At 40.1% G+C, this 13,275-nt stretch overlaps 1 protein-coding gene across 7 annotated transcripts in view; it reads right to left on the reverse strand.

The window, feature by feature from the left end:
• Window positions 1-13,275, reverse strand: part of WIPF1 (WAS/WASL interacting protein family member 1) — a 142,857-nt gene that overhangs the window by 48,358 nt on the left and 81,224 nt on the right. The gene's annotated exons all lie outside the window — the stretch shown is intronic.

Raw genomic sequence — 13,275 nt, forward strand, 5'->3', positions numbered from 1 at the left:
AATGATCATGAACATTTCCTCATGTATCTGTTAGCTGCCTGAATGTCTTCTTTGATGAAGTGTCTGTTCATATCCTCTGCCCATTTTTTAATTGAGTTGTCTTTTTGTTGTTGAGGTTTTACAGTATCTTATAGATTTTAGAGATTGGACCCTGATCGGATATGTCATAGTCAAATATTTTTTCCCAGTCTGCAGGTTGTCTTTTTACTCTTTTGGTGAAGTCTTCTGATGAGCATAAGTATTTGATTTTTAGGAACCCCCACTTATCTGGTTTCTTTTCTGGTGCCTGTGCATTGTTAATAATGTTTTGTATTCTGTTTATGCCATGTATTAGGGCTCCTAGAGTTGTCCCTATTTTTTCTTCCATGATCTTTATCGTTTTAGATTTTACATTTAGATCTTTGATCCATTTGGAATTAATTTTTGTGCACAGTGTGAGGTATGGGTGTTGTATTTTTTTTGCAGATGGATATCCAGTTATGCCAGCACCATTTGTAAAACAGACTGTCTTTTCCCCATTTAATGGACTTTGGGCCTTTGTCAAATATCAGCTCTCATAGGTGGATGAATTTACTTCTGGATTCTCAAATCTGTTCCACTGGTCTATGTATCTGTTGTTATCCTAGTACCAGGCTGTTTCGACTACCATGGTGGTATAATAGGCTCTAAAATCAGGTAGTGTGAGGCCTTCCACTTTGTTCTCCTTCAGTAATGCTTTACTTACCTGGGGCCTCTTCCCTTTCCAAATGAAGCTGGTGATTTGTTTCTCCATCTCATTAAAAAATGTCAGCAGAATTTGGATCAGGATTGCATTGTATCTGTAGATTGCTTTGGGTAGAACTGACATTTTCACAATGTTGAGTCTTCCTATCCATGAGCAAGGTATGTTTTGGTTTCCTGCAATAGTGTGTTGTAGTTTTCTTTGTACAGGTCTTTACTTTTCTTGTTAGATTTATTCCTCAGTATTTTATCTTCTTGGGCGCCATTGTAAATGGTACTGATTTGGTGATTCCCTCTTTGAAGTTCTCTTTATTGATGTAGAGGAATCCAACTGATTTTTGTATGTTTATCTTGTATCCCGATACTCTGCTGAACTCTTCTATTAGTTCCAGTAGTTTTCTTGTGGATTCTTTGGGGCTTTCTGTGTATAGGATCATATCATCTGCAAATAGGGACACTTTTAGTTCTTTCTTAGAAATTTGGATGCCCTTTATTTCTTTTTCTTGCCTAACTGCTCTGACTAGGACTTCCAGCACAATGTTGAATCAGAGTGGTGATAAGGAGCATCTTTGTCTGGTTCCTGTTCTCAAGGGGAATGATTTCAGGCTCTCTCCATTTAGGATGAGGCTGGCTGTTGGCTTTGAATAAATGTCTTTTATTATGTTGAGGAATTTCCCTTCTTTTCCTACTTTGCTGAGAGTTTTTATCATGAATGGGTGTTGGATTTTATCAAATGCTTTTTCTGCAACAATTGATAGGATCATCTGGTTGTTGTCTTTTATTTATGTGATGGACTACATTGATTGTGTTTCTAACATGGAACCATCCCTGCATACCTGGTATGAATCCCCCTTGGTCATGGTGAATTATTTTTTTGATATGTTGTTGAATTCTATTGGCTAGAATTTTGTTGAACATTTTTGTGTCTATGTTCATGAAGGATATTGGTCTGTAATTTTCTTTTTTCCTGATGTCTTTATCTGGTTTTGGTATCAGTTATGCTGGCTTTATAGAATGAGTTTGGGAGTATTCCATCCTTTTCTAAGCTCTGAAATACCTTTAGTGATACAGAGGTTTCTATGCCCCAACGTTTGTTTTCTGTTCTTTGTACTTTACGGGACAACAATAATTCTAAGAAGACGCCTGACAAAAGTACAGAGAAATGAGGGCAGATGGAGGAAAGTTATTCTCATTATTACTAAGGGACTCTAAGAGGTGGATGGTTAATAGAATGTATGTAGCAAATGCTGTTGTTAGGTGCCATAGAGTTGGTTCCAACTTATAGCGACCCCATGCACAACAGAAGGAAATGTTGCCTGGTCCTGCATCACCCTCACAATTGTAGAAAATACTTTACTAAAACCCTGAGTTATATATAGAACAACCAGAAAACACTCGTAATTGTTTTCTGAACTATCTGAAAGGTTCTGACTTAAATTTGCAACACTTGCTATGTAACCCTGAGAAAACAGTGCCAGTTGAAAAGAATGAAAAACAGAGAAATATTGCAGATACTAACTTCACTGTAGGAGCCCTGGTGGCACGATAGTTAAGACCTCGGCTGCTAACCAAAACATCAGCAGTTCGAATTCACCAGCCACTCCTTGGGAACCCTATGAGGCAGTTCTACTCTGTCCTATAGGGTTATTATGAGTTGGAATCGACTCCACAGCAACTTTTTTTTTTTTTTTTTTTATAACTTCATTGTAAAATGTGAATGCTGCTTTCTGATTCTGCTGGGCTTAAATGAAAGAGGCATAAAAAGGCCACACGATGCTTAACATTCCCTAACCCATAAAATGATTGGACTGCGCTGGATCCCTACTGCCGTCCAGTTGATTCCGACTCATAGAGACCCTACAGGGTAGAGTAGAACTGCCCCATAGAGTTTCCAATGAGCGGCTGGTAGATTCAAACTGCCAACCTCTTGGTTAGCAGCGGTAGCTCTTAAACACTATGCCACCAGGGTTCTCAATTCACATGTCTATTGAAATGTATGGAGTTATTTTTAGTTGGGGCAAGGGGTGGTAATGGGGGCAGGGCACATAGGATTTAGTAGATGGGGCCAGGACTGTGAAATTCCCTGCAGCACTTAAGACAGTCCCACCTAAAATACCAGTACCGGCATTGATGATGTCTAAGGTTCTTTCAAACTCTAAATCCTTTGAGATACAAGTCTAACTGTACGGGCAGAGTTCCAAGATGCCAGGTTGTTGTTGTTTTTAGTTCCCAAGTCAATTCCAACTCATGGTGACCTCATATGTGCAGAGTAGGGTTTTCAAGGCTATGACCTTTCATAAGCGGATCTCCAGGCCTGTCTTCCAAGGTGCCTATGGGTGGGTTTGAACCGCCAACCTTTTGGCAAGTAGTCGAACACTTAACCATTTGTGCTGAACGTGGGCACAGGCAGAGATCCTAGAAGTAGCGCTTCCAAGGATTAGTGAGTGACCAAGAGCTTTCTACTTTGCTGGGAACCACTTGGAGGCAGGGATTTCAATCCCCTTGCCTAATGCAGGGCCTGGAGTCCAAGAGACTCAATACATGTTTGTGAATAAATGCACACAGGCATGGGGCCAGACAGATGCGGAGGCCTGTAGCTATCATCCCACTCATCCCTCTGCCAACCCTCAGGAAAAAAGAACACTTGATAAACTACCAAGTAAATGCTTGAGTGAATCTTTGGGTAAGTCTAACTATAGTTGGGTCTAAAAAGGAAACATGGGCAATATGATGATTTCTCTATGTATTTATAGAATTATTTTGAAGTTCTCTAAAGGCACTACACACACATACACACACACACACACACACTTAGCACACATACAATTCACAACTAGTCCCAGACATTAGGGAAAGCTCAAGTAAAAGGAAGCGTGTCACCCAGAAGGCTGGAGCCCATGACAAATGCAAGGGAGTAGTTGTTTAGATTAGGTCCTATTTCTTCTTTAATGAAGACTTGTAAATGCAGTGAACTTTGGAACTTTGTCTGCTATGCACCACAGAACATAAATCAGATAAAGCTCATCCCCTGCTTAAAATCCTCCAATGGTTTCTCATTGCACTTCAAAAAAAGTCTAAACTTTTCTTTGCCAAGGCTCACAAGGATTCACTTATCTGGCCCCTCCTTAGCTGGCTGTAACACTCCTCTTGCTAATTTACCTTCCAGCCCTCTTTCTGTTCCTTAAATGCATCAAGCTCATTTGCATCTCGGGGCCCAACACTTGCAAGCCCTTGGAACACTCATTTCCGGGTTCCTACTCATTTTTCAGAAGGAGCCCTGGTGGTCCAGTGGTTAAGAACTCAGCTGCTAACTGAAAGGTCAGCAATTCAAACCCACCTGTTGCTCCATGGTAGAAAGATGTGGCAGTCTGCTTCTGTAAAGATTACAGCCTTGGAAATCCTATGGGGCAGTTCTACTCTGTCCTATAGGGTTGCTATGAGTTGGAAGTGACTCGCCTGCAATGGGTTTGGTTTTATAATGGGTTTGGTGTTATAATGATCCCATTTGGGAATGGATTTTCCGTGTTATGTTAATGAGGTAGGATTAGTGTAGGGTGTGTCTTGAGTCAATCTCTTTTGAAATATAAAAGGAGCAGATTAAAAGAAGCAGAAATGGGGGATGAGAGATGCCATACCACATGAAAACTGCCAAGGAACCAAGGACCAACAAAGAAAGTCTTCCCCTAGAGCTGGCGCCCTAAATTCGGACTTCTAGCCTCCTAAACTGTGAAAAAATTAATTTGTTTGTTAAAACCACCCACTGTGGTATTTCTGTTACAGCAGCACTAGATAACCAAGACATGGGTGTTGGGCATAAAACTGCTCTCTGTCCTTCCTCTCTGTTTCCAGATCAGTGTCAGCTTTTCCAGCAGCACCATTCTTAAAATAAAGAATTTAAAGGCTGAAAGAGGCTGCAGAAATCAGAGTCTAAAACTATCATTTATAGATGAGGAAATGGGGATCCAGTGAGGTCAAGCGACCTGCCCATGTCACACAGCTGGCAGCAACAGTGCTGGCGCCAGAAGCCAGGTCTCACAGTTCATGTGCCATTACTCTGTCTTAAGCCTTATTTTAGGCTCAGAAGGAGAATTTCACCTAACTCCTTTCTATAGGCTCAAGAAAAGGCAGAAGGAAGAGGCATAAAGAGAAAGACTGTGATGTGGGGGGAAGGGGGTGGGGAGAAGCTGAGGGAGCTTACGGCAGATGACCCTAATCTTTTCTGTACAGCAGAAGGTAAATTCATCACTAAGGGCATGGGGCTATATTAGGAAATAGGAGGTATCGAATATTTGCTAACAAAAACCAGGTAAAGACACCACAAAAAAAGAAAATTACAGAGCTATATCCCTCATGAACTTAGGTGCAAAAATCCTCAACAAAATTCTAGCCAATAGAATTCAACAACTTTTCAAAAAAATAATTCACCATGACCAAATGGGATTCATACCAGGTATGCAGGCATGGTTCAACAGTGGAAAAACAATTAATGTAATCCAGCATATAAACAGAATAAAAGAACCACATGATCTTATCAATTGATACAGAAAAGGCATCTGATAAACGTCAACACCCATTCATGATAAAAACTCTCAGCAAAATAGGAATAGAAGGAAAATTCCTCAACATAATAAAGAGCATTTTTACAAAGCCAACAGCCAACATCATCCTAAATGGAGAGTCTGAAAGCATTCCCCTTGAAAACAGGAACCAGACAAGGATGCGCTTTATCACCACTCTTATTCAACATTGTGCTGGAGGTTCTAGCCAGAGCAGTTAGGCTAGATAAAGAAATAAATGGCATCCAGATTGGTAAGAAAAAAGTAAAAGTATCTCTATTTGCAGATGACATGATCTTATACACAGAAAACCCTAAGGAATCCTCCAGAAAACTACTGAAACTAATAGAAGAGTTCAGCAGAGTATCGGGATACAAGATAAACATACAAAAGTCCGTTGGATTCTTCTACACTGACAAAAAGAACATCAAAGAGGAAATCACCAAATCAATACTATTTACAGTAGCCCCCAAGAAGATAAAATACTTAGGAGTAAATCTTACCCACCCCAGTGCCCAGTGCCGTTGAGTCGATTCCAAATCATAGCGACCCTACAGGACAGAGTAGAACTGCCCCATGGAACTTCCAAGGAGTGCATGGCAGATTTGAACTGCTGACCCTTTGGTTAGCAGCTGTAGCACTTAACCACTATGCCACCAGGGTTTCCCCAAATCTAACCAGAAATGTAAAAGACCTATACAGAGAAAACAACAATACATTTCTGCAAGAAACCAAAAGAGACCTACATAACTGGAAAAACATACCTTACTCATGCATAGGAAGCCTTAACACATTGTAAAAATGTCTATTCTACCAAAAGCCATCTACAGATACAATGCAATTCCGATCCAAATTCCAACAACTTTTTTTAATGAGATGGAGAAACAAATCACCAACTTCATATGGAAGGGAAAGCAGCCCCGGATAAGTAAAGCATTACTGAAAAAGAAGAACAAAGTGAGAGGCCTCACTCTACCTGATTTTAGAACCTATTATACCACCACAGTAGTCAAAACAGCCTAGGACTGGTACAACAACAGATACATAGACCAATGGAACAAAATTGAGAATCCAGACATAAATCCACCCACATATGAGCAGCTGATATTTGACAAAGGCCCAAAATCAGTTAAATGGGGAAAAGACAGTCTCTTTAACAAACGGTGCTTCCATAACTGGATATCCATCTGCAAAAAAAATGAAAGAAGACTCATACCTCACACCACGCACAAAAACAAACTCAAATGGATCAAAGACCTACATATAAAATCTAAAATGATAAAGATCATGGAAGAAAAAATAGGGATGACGCTAGGAGCCCTAACACATGGCATAAACAGTATATAAAACATTACTAACAATGCAGAAGAGAAACTAGATAACTGGTAAAAAAAAAAAAAAAAAAACTCCTAAAAATCAAACACCTATGCTCATCCAAAGACTTCACCAAAAGAGCAAAAAGACTACCTACAGACTGGGAAAAAGTTTTTAGCGATGACATTTCCGATCAGCATCTGATCTCTAAAATCTACATGACACTGCAAAAACTCAACAACAAAAAAACGAATTATCCAATTAAAAAATGGGCAAAGAATATGAACAGACACTTCACTAAAGAAGACATTCAGGTAGCTGACAGATGAGGAAATGCTCACGATCAACTAGTCATTAGAGAAATGCAAATCAAAACTACAATGAGATTCCATTTCACGCCAACAAGGCTGGCATTAATCCAAAGAACACAAAATAATAAATGTTGGACAGGTTGTGGAGAGACTGGAACACTTATACACTGCTGGTGGGAATGTAAAATGGTACAACCACTTTGGAAATTGATATAGCGCTTCCTTAAAAAGCTAGAAATAGAACTAACATACGATCCAGCAATCCCACTCCTTAGAATAAATCCTAGAGAAATAAGAGGTATCACATGAATAGATATATGCACACCCATGTTCACTGCAGCATTGTTCACAATAGCAAAAAGATGGAAGCAACCAAGGTGCCCATCAATGGATGAATGGATAAATAAATTATGGTATATTCACACACTGGAATACTATGCATTGATGAAGAACAATGATGAATCCGTGAAACATTTCATAACATGGAGGAATCTGGAAGGCATTATGCTGAGTGTAATTAGTCAGCTGCAAAAGGACAAATATTGTATGAGACCACTATTATAAGAACTCAAGAAACAGCTTAACCACAGAAGAAAATATTCTTTGATGGTTACGAAGAGTGGGGAGGTAGGGAGGGAGAGCGGTATTCACTAATTAGATAGTAGACAAGAACTATTTTAGGTGAAGGGAAAGACAACACACAATACAGGAGAGGTCAGCACAACTGGACTAAACCAAAAGCAAAGAAGTTTCTTGAATAAACCAAACGCTTCGAAGGCCAGCGTAGCGGGGGCGGGGATTTGGGGACCATGGTTTCATGGGACATCTAGGTTAATGGGTATAATAAACTCTATTAAGAAAACACTCTGCATACCACTTTGGAGAGTGGCGTTTGGGGTCTTAAACGTGTCTGGAGTCTTAAACGCAAGCAAGTGGCCATCTAAGATGCATCAACTGGTTTCAACCCACCTAGAGCAAAGGAGAATGAAGAACACCAAAGACACAAGGTAGCGCCACATAAACTAGAGACTACATCCACCTGAGACCAGAAGAACTAGATGGTGCCTAGCTACAACCGATAACTGCCCTGACAGGGAACACAACAAAGAACTCCTGAGGGAGCAGGACAGCAGTGGGATGCAGACCTCAAATTCTTGTAAAAAGACCAGACTTAATGGTCTGATTGAGACTAGAAGGACCCCAGTAGTCATGGTCCACAGACCTTCCATTAGCCCATGACAGGAACCATTCCCAAAGCCAACTCTTCATACAGGGATTGGACTGGACTACAGGATAGAAAATGATACTGGTGAGGACTGAGCTTCTTGGATCAAGTAGACACATGAGACTATGTAGGCAGCTCTTGTCTGGAGGGGAGATGAGAAGGCAGGGGCGGACGGAAGCTGACTAAATGGACACGGAACTAGAGGGTAGAGAGAAGGAGTATACTGTCTCGTTAGGGGGAGAGCAACTAGGAGTATATAGCAAGGTGTATATAAATTTTTATATGAGAGGCTGACTTGATTTGTAAACTTTCCCTTAACCCAGAACCAGTGCCGTCGAGTCGATTCCGACTCATTAAAGCACAATAAAAATTAAAAAAATGAAAAAAGAATATTTGCTAACAAAGATATGTAGTAGCTGCTAGGGGGAAGGTGCTAGTACAATATGAATAAAAGGGATCACCAGAAAGACTCCTTGAGGGTATTATTGTTGTTAGTTGCTATGGATTCCAATTCCTAGCAACCCCATGTGTGCAGAGTAGAACTGCTCCATAGAGTTTTCAAGGCTGTGACCTTTCAGAAGCAGATCACTAGGCCTGTCTTCCAAGATACCTCTGGGTGGGTTCAAACAGCCAAACTTTTGGTAGTAATTGAGCGCTTAACTGTTTGCACCACCTTTGGGGGGATGAATCTGTCGTAAAATCAGCTAAAGAGTTTCCTGATCTTCTCCCATGAAGTCTGGCAACCTGGGAGGGAGAGAAGATCTTGAAGTAACTCAGAGTTATCATAAGAATGGGGATTTCAGAGTTGCAGATTTAGAGAAGTTGATTAAAAATTTGTGCCCATCTTAAACTTTTCTCTCAATTGGGCTTCAGTAAGTATCAAGTAAGACGACATTTGCAAAATCATTAAATTATTAATCACTACATACTTTTTTTTTTTACATACATGTTAGGTGGTTTTTTGTTGTTACTGTGGCTGTTGTTATAATCAAAGCCAAAGGTAAACAGACTGAAAATCTGAGGTAAATAAAGACAACCACAATTCTGAGCTTAAAAGAGAATTTTAAATGCACCTATCTCCCCCAATACATAGATCGGTCTGAGTTAATGATGGAGCAAAATAGTCATCAACAGGCTCTCAGATCAATCAGGTAAAGAATCCTTCATGCTAATAGGAAGAAATAAAAAACCAAGAACAGACAGGATTATAAAATAACTGTGGTGCTCATGAGTCACAGAAAAGCAGTAAAGAATCATAGCCAATGACACTGCTGCAGTGGCCCCAAATCAACATAGACTGAATCAGGGCAACAGTGACATGTATAAAATATGAGAACATTAGTTTTCTTTATAATTTTGTTTTTTCCAGTTGTGTTTCTATGACTACCTGGTATAGTGTGGTATGTGCCCTGGTAGTAGAAAGATGTTTTATAATGCTGTTGTTTTTTCAGTTCTCTAACACTTTAAATAGTAAAATGTCCTCATCGTAGCTTTTTAGGGGAAAAAGAAACACTACCAGATTAAATGTATGTACCTATTTTTTTTATTATTATTATAAGAGGAATTCTTTCAAAATGTTAAAAAATGGGAATTACATGATTTAAAAGAACAGAACTAAAGGAATACCCTCTCCTCCACATAATTATCAGTACTGTTACATACAGGACTGATCATTTTTAAATAATCTTGGAAATATAGAGAAATTAACAAGTTTTGTAGCATTCCATTCCTTGCTGATATAAATTGGTACAATCTTACTTGGGGGATAATTTGGCAATATATTTCACTGGGTTTTGGTAGCTCAGCATCTATTCACTCTACTTATAATGAGGTCCTTCAATTTTTGTTGGGGGAATCATCGCTCCCTCCCTCTCAGACCATGTGTGTCGAGGAATTCACTCCCACTCTGAATTCAGGAAGAGAATGTGATTCAGGGCTAGCTAACTGGAGCTTTGCGTTCATTTGGCCCCAGAGATTTTTTTTAAGGATTGACTGTGACCTCATCAGAATCCAGGAAACTTGGAGGCCAGAGGCAAGTAATCTTCTCAAGGGATGAGGCTGGGATGAAACCTGTGACCCTGTGAGGGTATAGGGACTGGAACTGCTGCACTCACCCTCTGAATACTTGGAATCTGAAATGGAGGCCAATGAGCAGGGAGTCAGGAGGTGCAGAAGAAGCAAGTACCGATGTTGTTGCTTGAGCCCTGAATCCATCTAGACCTGAAGCTAGACCTCTTTCTGGACCTTCTATTTGCACTAGCAAATTCTCTACTTTGCTTAAGCTAGTAAGGCCAGGTTTTCTATCACCCACAATATAAAAATCTTAACCGATACAGGAATTGGTACTATAAGTTGAGTGCTGAATGTGACTAACCCTAAAACGGAGCCCTGGTGGTGCAGTGGTTAAGAGTTCGGCTGCTACTAAAAGGTCGGCAGTTTAAAACCACCAGCCGCTCCTTGGGAACCCTATGGGGCAGTTTTGCTCTGTACTATAGGATCGCTATGTGTTGGAATCCACTTGATGGCAATGGGGTTTTTAACCCTAGTATATGTGCAACTGGCTGATTTAAGGTTGGGTGAAGGCTAACGCAGGCTCTTCTGGGCTAAGAAGTTGGCAATTCTTGTTACGTGATGGCAGAACTGCTTGCTAGTTACGTCACCCTGTTGAATCTTGGGCTGTCCAGAGCCATCCCTGGACTCCGGGGTAATGAAAAAGCTCTGGAAAACAGTGGTGATGGTTGCACAACATTGTGAATGTAATTAATGCCTCTGAAATGTACACTTAAATATGGATAAAGGGCAAATTTTATGTTACATATATTTTACCACAATAAAATGTACAAAACATACAGAAACACAGGGGAACCAGGTTAGAATATAAATGAAACAAAATTGGCAATGACATGATCGTTCTTGAAGCTGGGTGATGAGAACACGGCAGTTCGTTATACTGGTCCACTTTTCATATATTTCATAATTTGAAACTCTTCATCGTAAAAAAGTAAAAAAATAAAAATGACTTGTAGCTCAGTCCCTTCTTCATCCACTACAGGCTGTTAAAGAGGTTTGCTCACTTTATTGTAAATCTGCTCAAACCTGGGAGTTGTCAGAAGTTATCTTTTGGTTCTCAAAATCATCTCTCTGGCTCTTGGATGAAATGACATGGAAATTAAGTAGTTCTTCCCAGAAAAGGATTACAACTCTCAAAATCTGAGACGCACTAAGAGTGGCAACCAAAAAAAAAAAGCAAAAATCTAAATTCCAATCAACCAAGAAACAAACAACAACAAAAAAAACCCTCTTTCTAGATGAGCACTGTCCAGTAGAAATATAATTTGAGCTACATGTATAATTTTATACTTTCTAGTAGTCACATTTAAAATATTAGAAAAAAGGGCTGAAATTATAAATAATTTATTTTATTTAAGATATCATATAAAAATTATAATTTCAGTATGTAATCAAAATTTTAAAAATATTAATGAGATATTTTACATTCTTTTTTTCACACTAAGTCTTCAAAGACTGGTGTATATTTTACTACTGGTGACACTTCAGGTGCTCAATAGTCACTGCCATCCTGGGCAACACATCTCTCAAGGGTGTGAGCCTGAGAGGAAGGGACTCTGTCTCACTCATGAGGATGCCTGGATGACATGTAACAGATGCTCAATTGCTGCCCAGGGCCACCCCTTGGACTATGGCTTCAGGACTAACAGGGGTTTGTTGTGTCTGGAGCCATCACTTAAAACAGGGCATTGACTAGGTATTCCTGGGTTGGTGGCCAGTAGGATTAAAAACCTAAATTGGCTTCTCCTTTCTGTAGTCTTGGTGCTAACAATCCTCAGCCAAGAAATATGGTAGTATGTAATACTTTATCTGAGCATTGTTGAGGGTTCAGGGGAAATTTATGGACTCAAAATCTTTAGTGGCTTTCCATCTTACATCCAGTAAAATCTAAAGTCCTTGCCATTGCTAGCAAGGCCCTCCATTATTTGACAATGATCTTTCTCTACTTCACTGACCTTTTCTCCTATTCTTCTCTCCCTAATCCCCTACCTAGGACCATTGTGCTTGCTGTTCCCTCTTCCGAGGACACTTTTTTTTCTTGGATAACCACATGGCTTGCTCCCCTCACTCCATTCATATTATACGTTATTTATAGATGGTCTACTCTTCCCAACTGGAGCCCTGGTGGCTCAGTGGTTAGGAGCTCGGCTGCTAACCTAATGGTCGGCAAGGGGTTTAGCTTTTGGTTTTGGTGTGGGGGAGTCTGTGAAGGTATGGATTTGTCTTGTTCACTGCTATCTCTCTAACTGCTTAGTATCCGACATAAAGCAGGAGGTCAAAAAATACTTGTGAATGAACTAAAAGCTTCCAGCTCCAGGTTTAGTTTCATCCTTCATTTAACTTGGGGTTATAATTATGCTGCCACACAGTTGGTTCTAGGTAGGGAGAGTCCAGCGTAGAGCAGAAATGTATTGGATTTCCTCCTCCAAAAAGACCTGGGAAGACTCTTGCTTCTACTGACATGTAGAACAGCCATTTAAAAGGACAATATGGAGAACCTGCAACACATTTTACAACTCTCTTTCTCAAGCAGGGCTATTTGCCAGTGTCACGAATATGAGAGTGTCTCTTATTTTAATCAGAAAATGGTGAGTTTGGACAGAAAAACGGGGAAGCAAGATTCAGGCAGGAAAAAAAGACACCCCAGAAAAATTCAGAAAGACTATCTCATAATGGGTTCACATATTGATATACAATTAATCAGTCTTTTATGCCTACTTCCCACCAGACCACCACTCATCTGTAAGTTTGTCATACATGGTGGTTTGTGTGTTACTGTGATGCTGGAAGCTATGCCACTGGTATTTCGAATACCAGCAGGGTCACCCACTGTGGGCAGGTTTCAGTGGTGCTTCCAGACTAAGATGAGGAAGAAGGACCTGGCAGTCTACTTCTGAAAAACTGACGAGTGAAAATCTTATGAATAGCAGTGGAACATTGTCTGATATAGTGCCAGATGATGAGTCCCTCAGGTTGGAGGGCACTCAAAATATGACCAGGGAAGAGCTGCCTCCTCAAAGTCGAGTTAACCTTACTGATGTGGATGAAGTAAAGCTTTTGGGACCTTCATTTGCTGATG

The sequence above is a fragment of the Elephas maximus genome, chromosome 6 (genome assembly GCF_024166365.1).
Source record: "Elephas maximus indicus isolate mEleMax1 chromosome 6, mEleMax1 primary haplotype, whole genome shotgun sequence".
NCBI classification, from domain to species: domain Eukaryota; kingdom Metazoa; phylum Chordata; class Mammalia; order Proboscidea; family Elephantidae; genus Elephas; species Elephas maximus.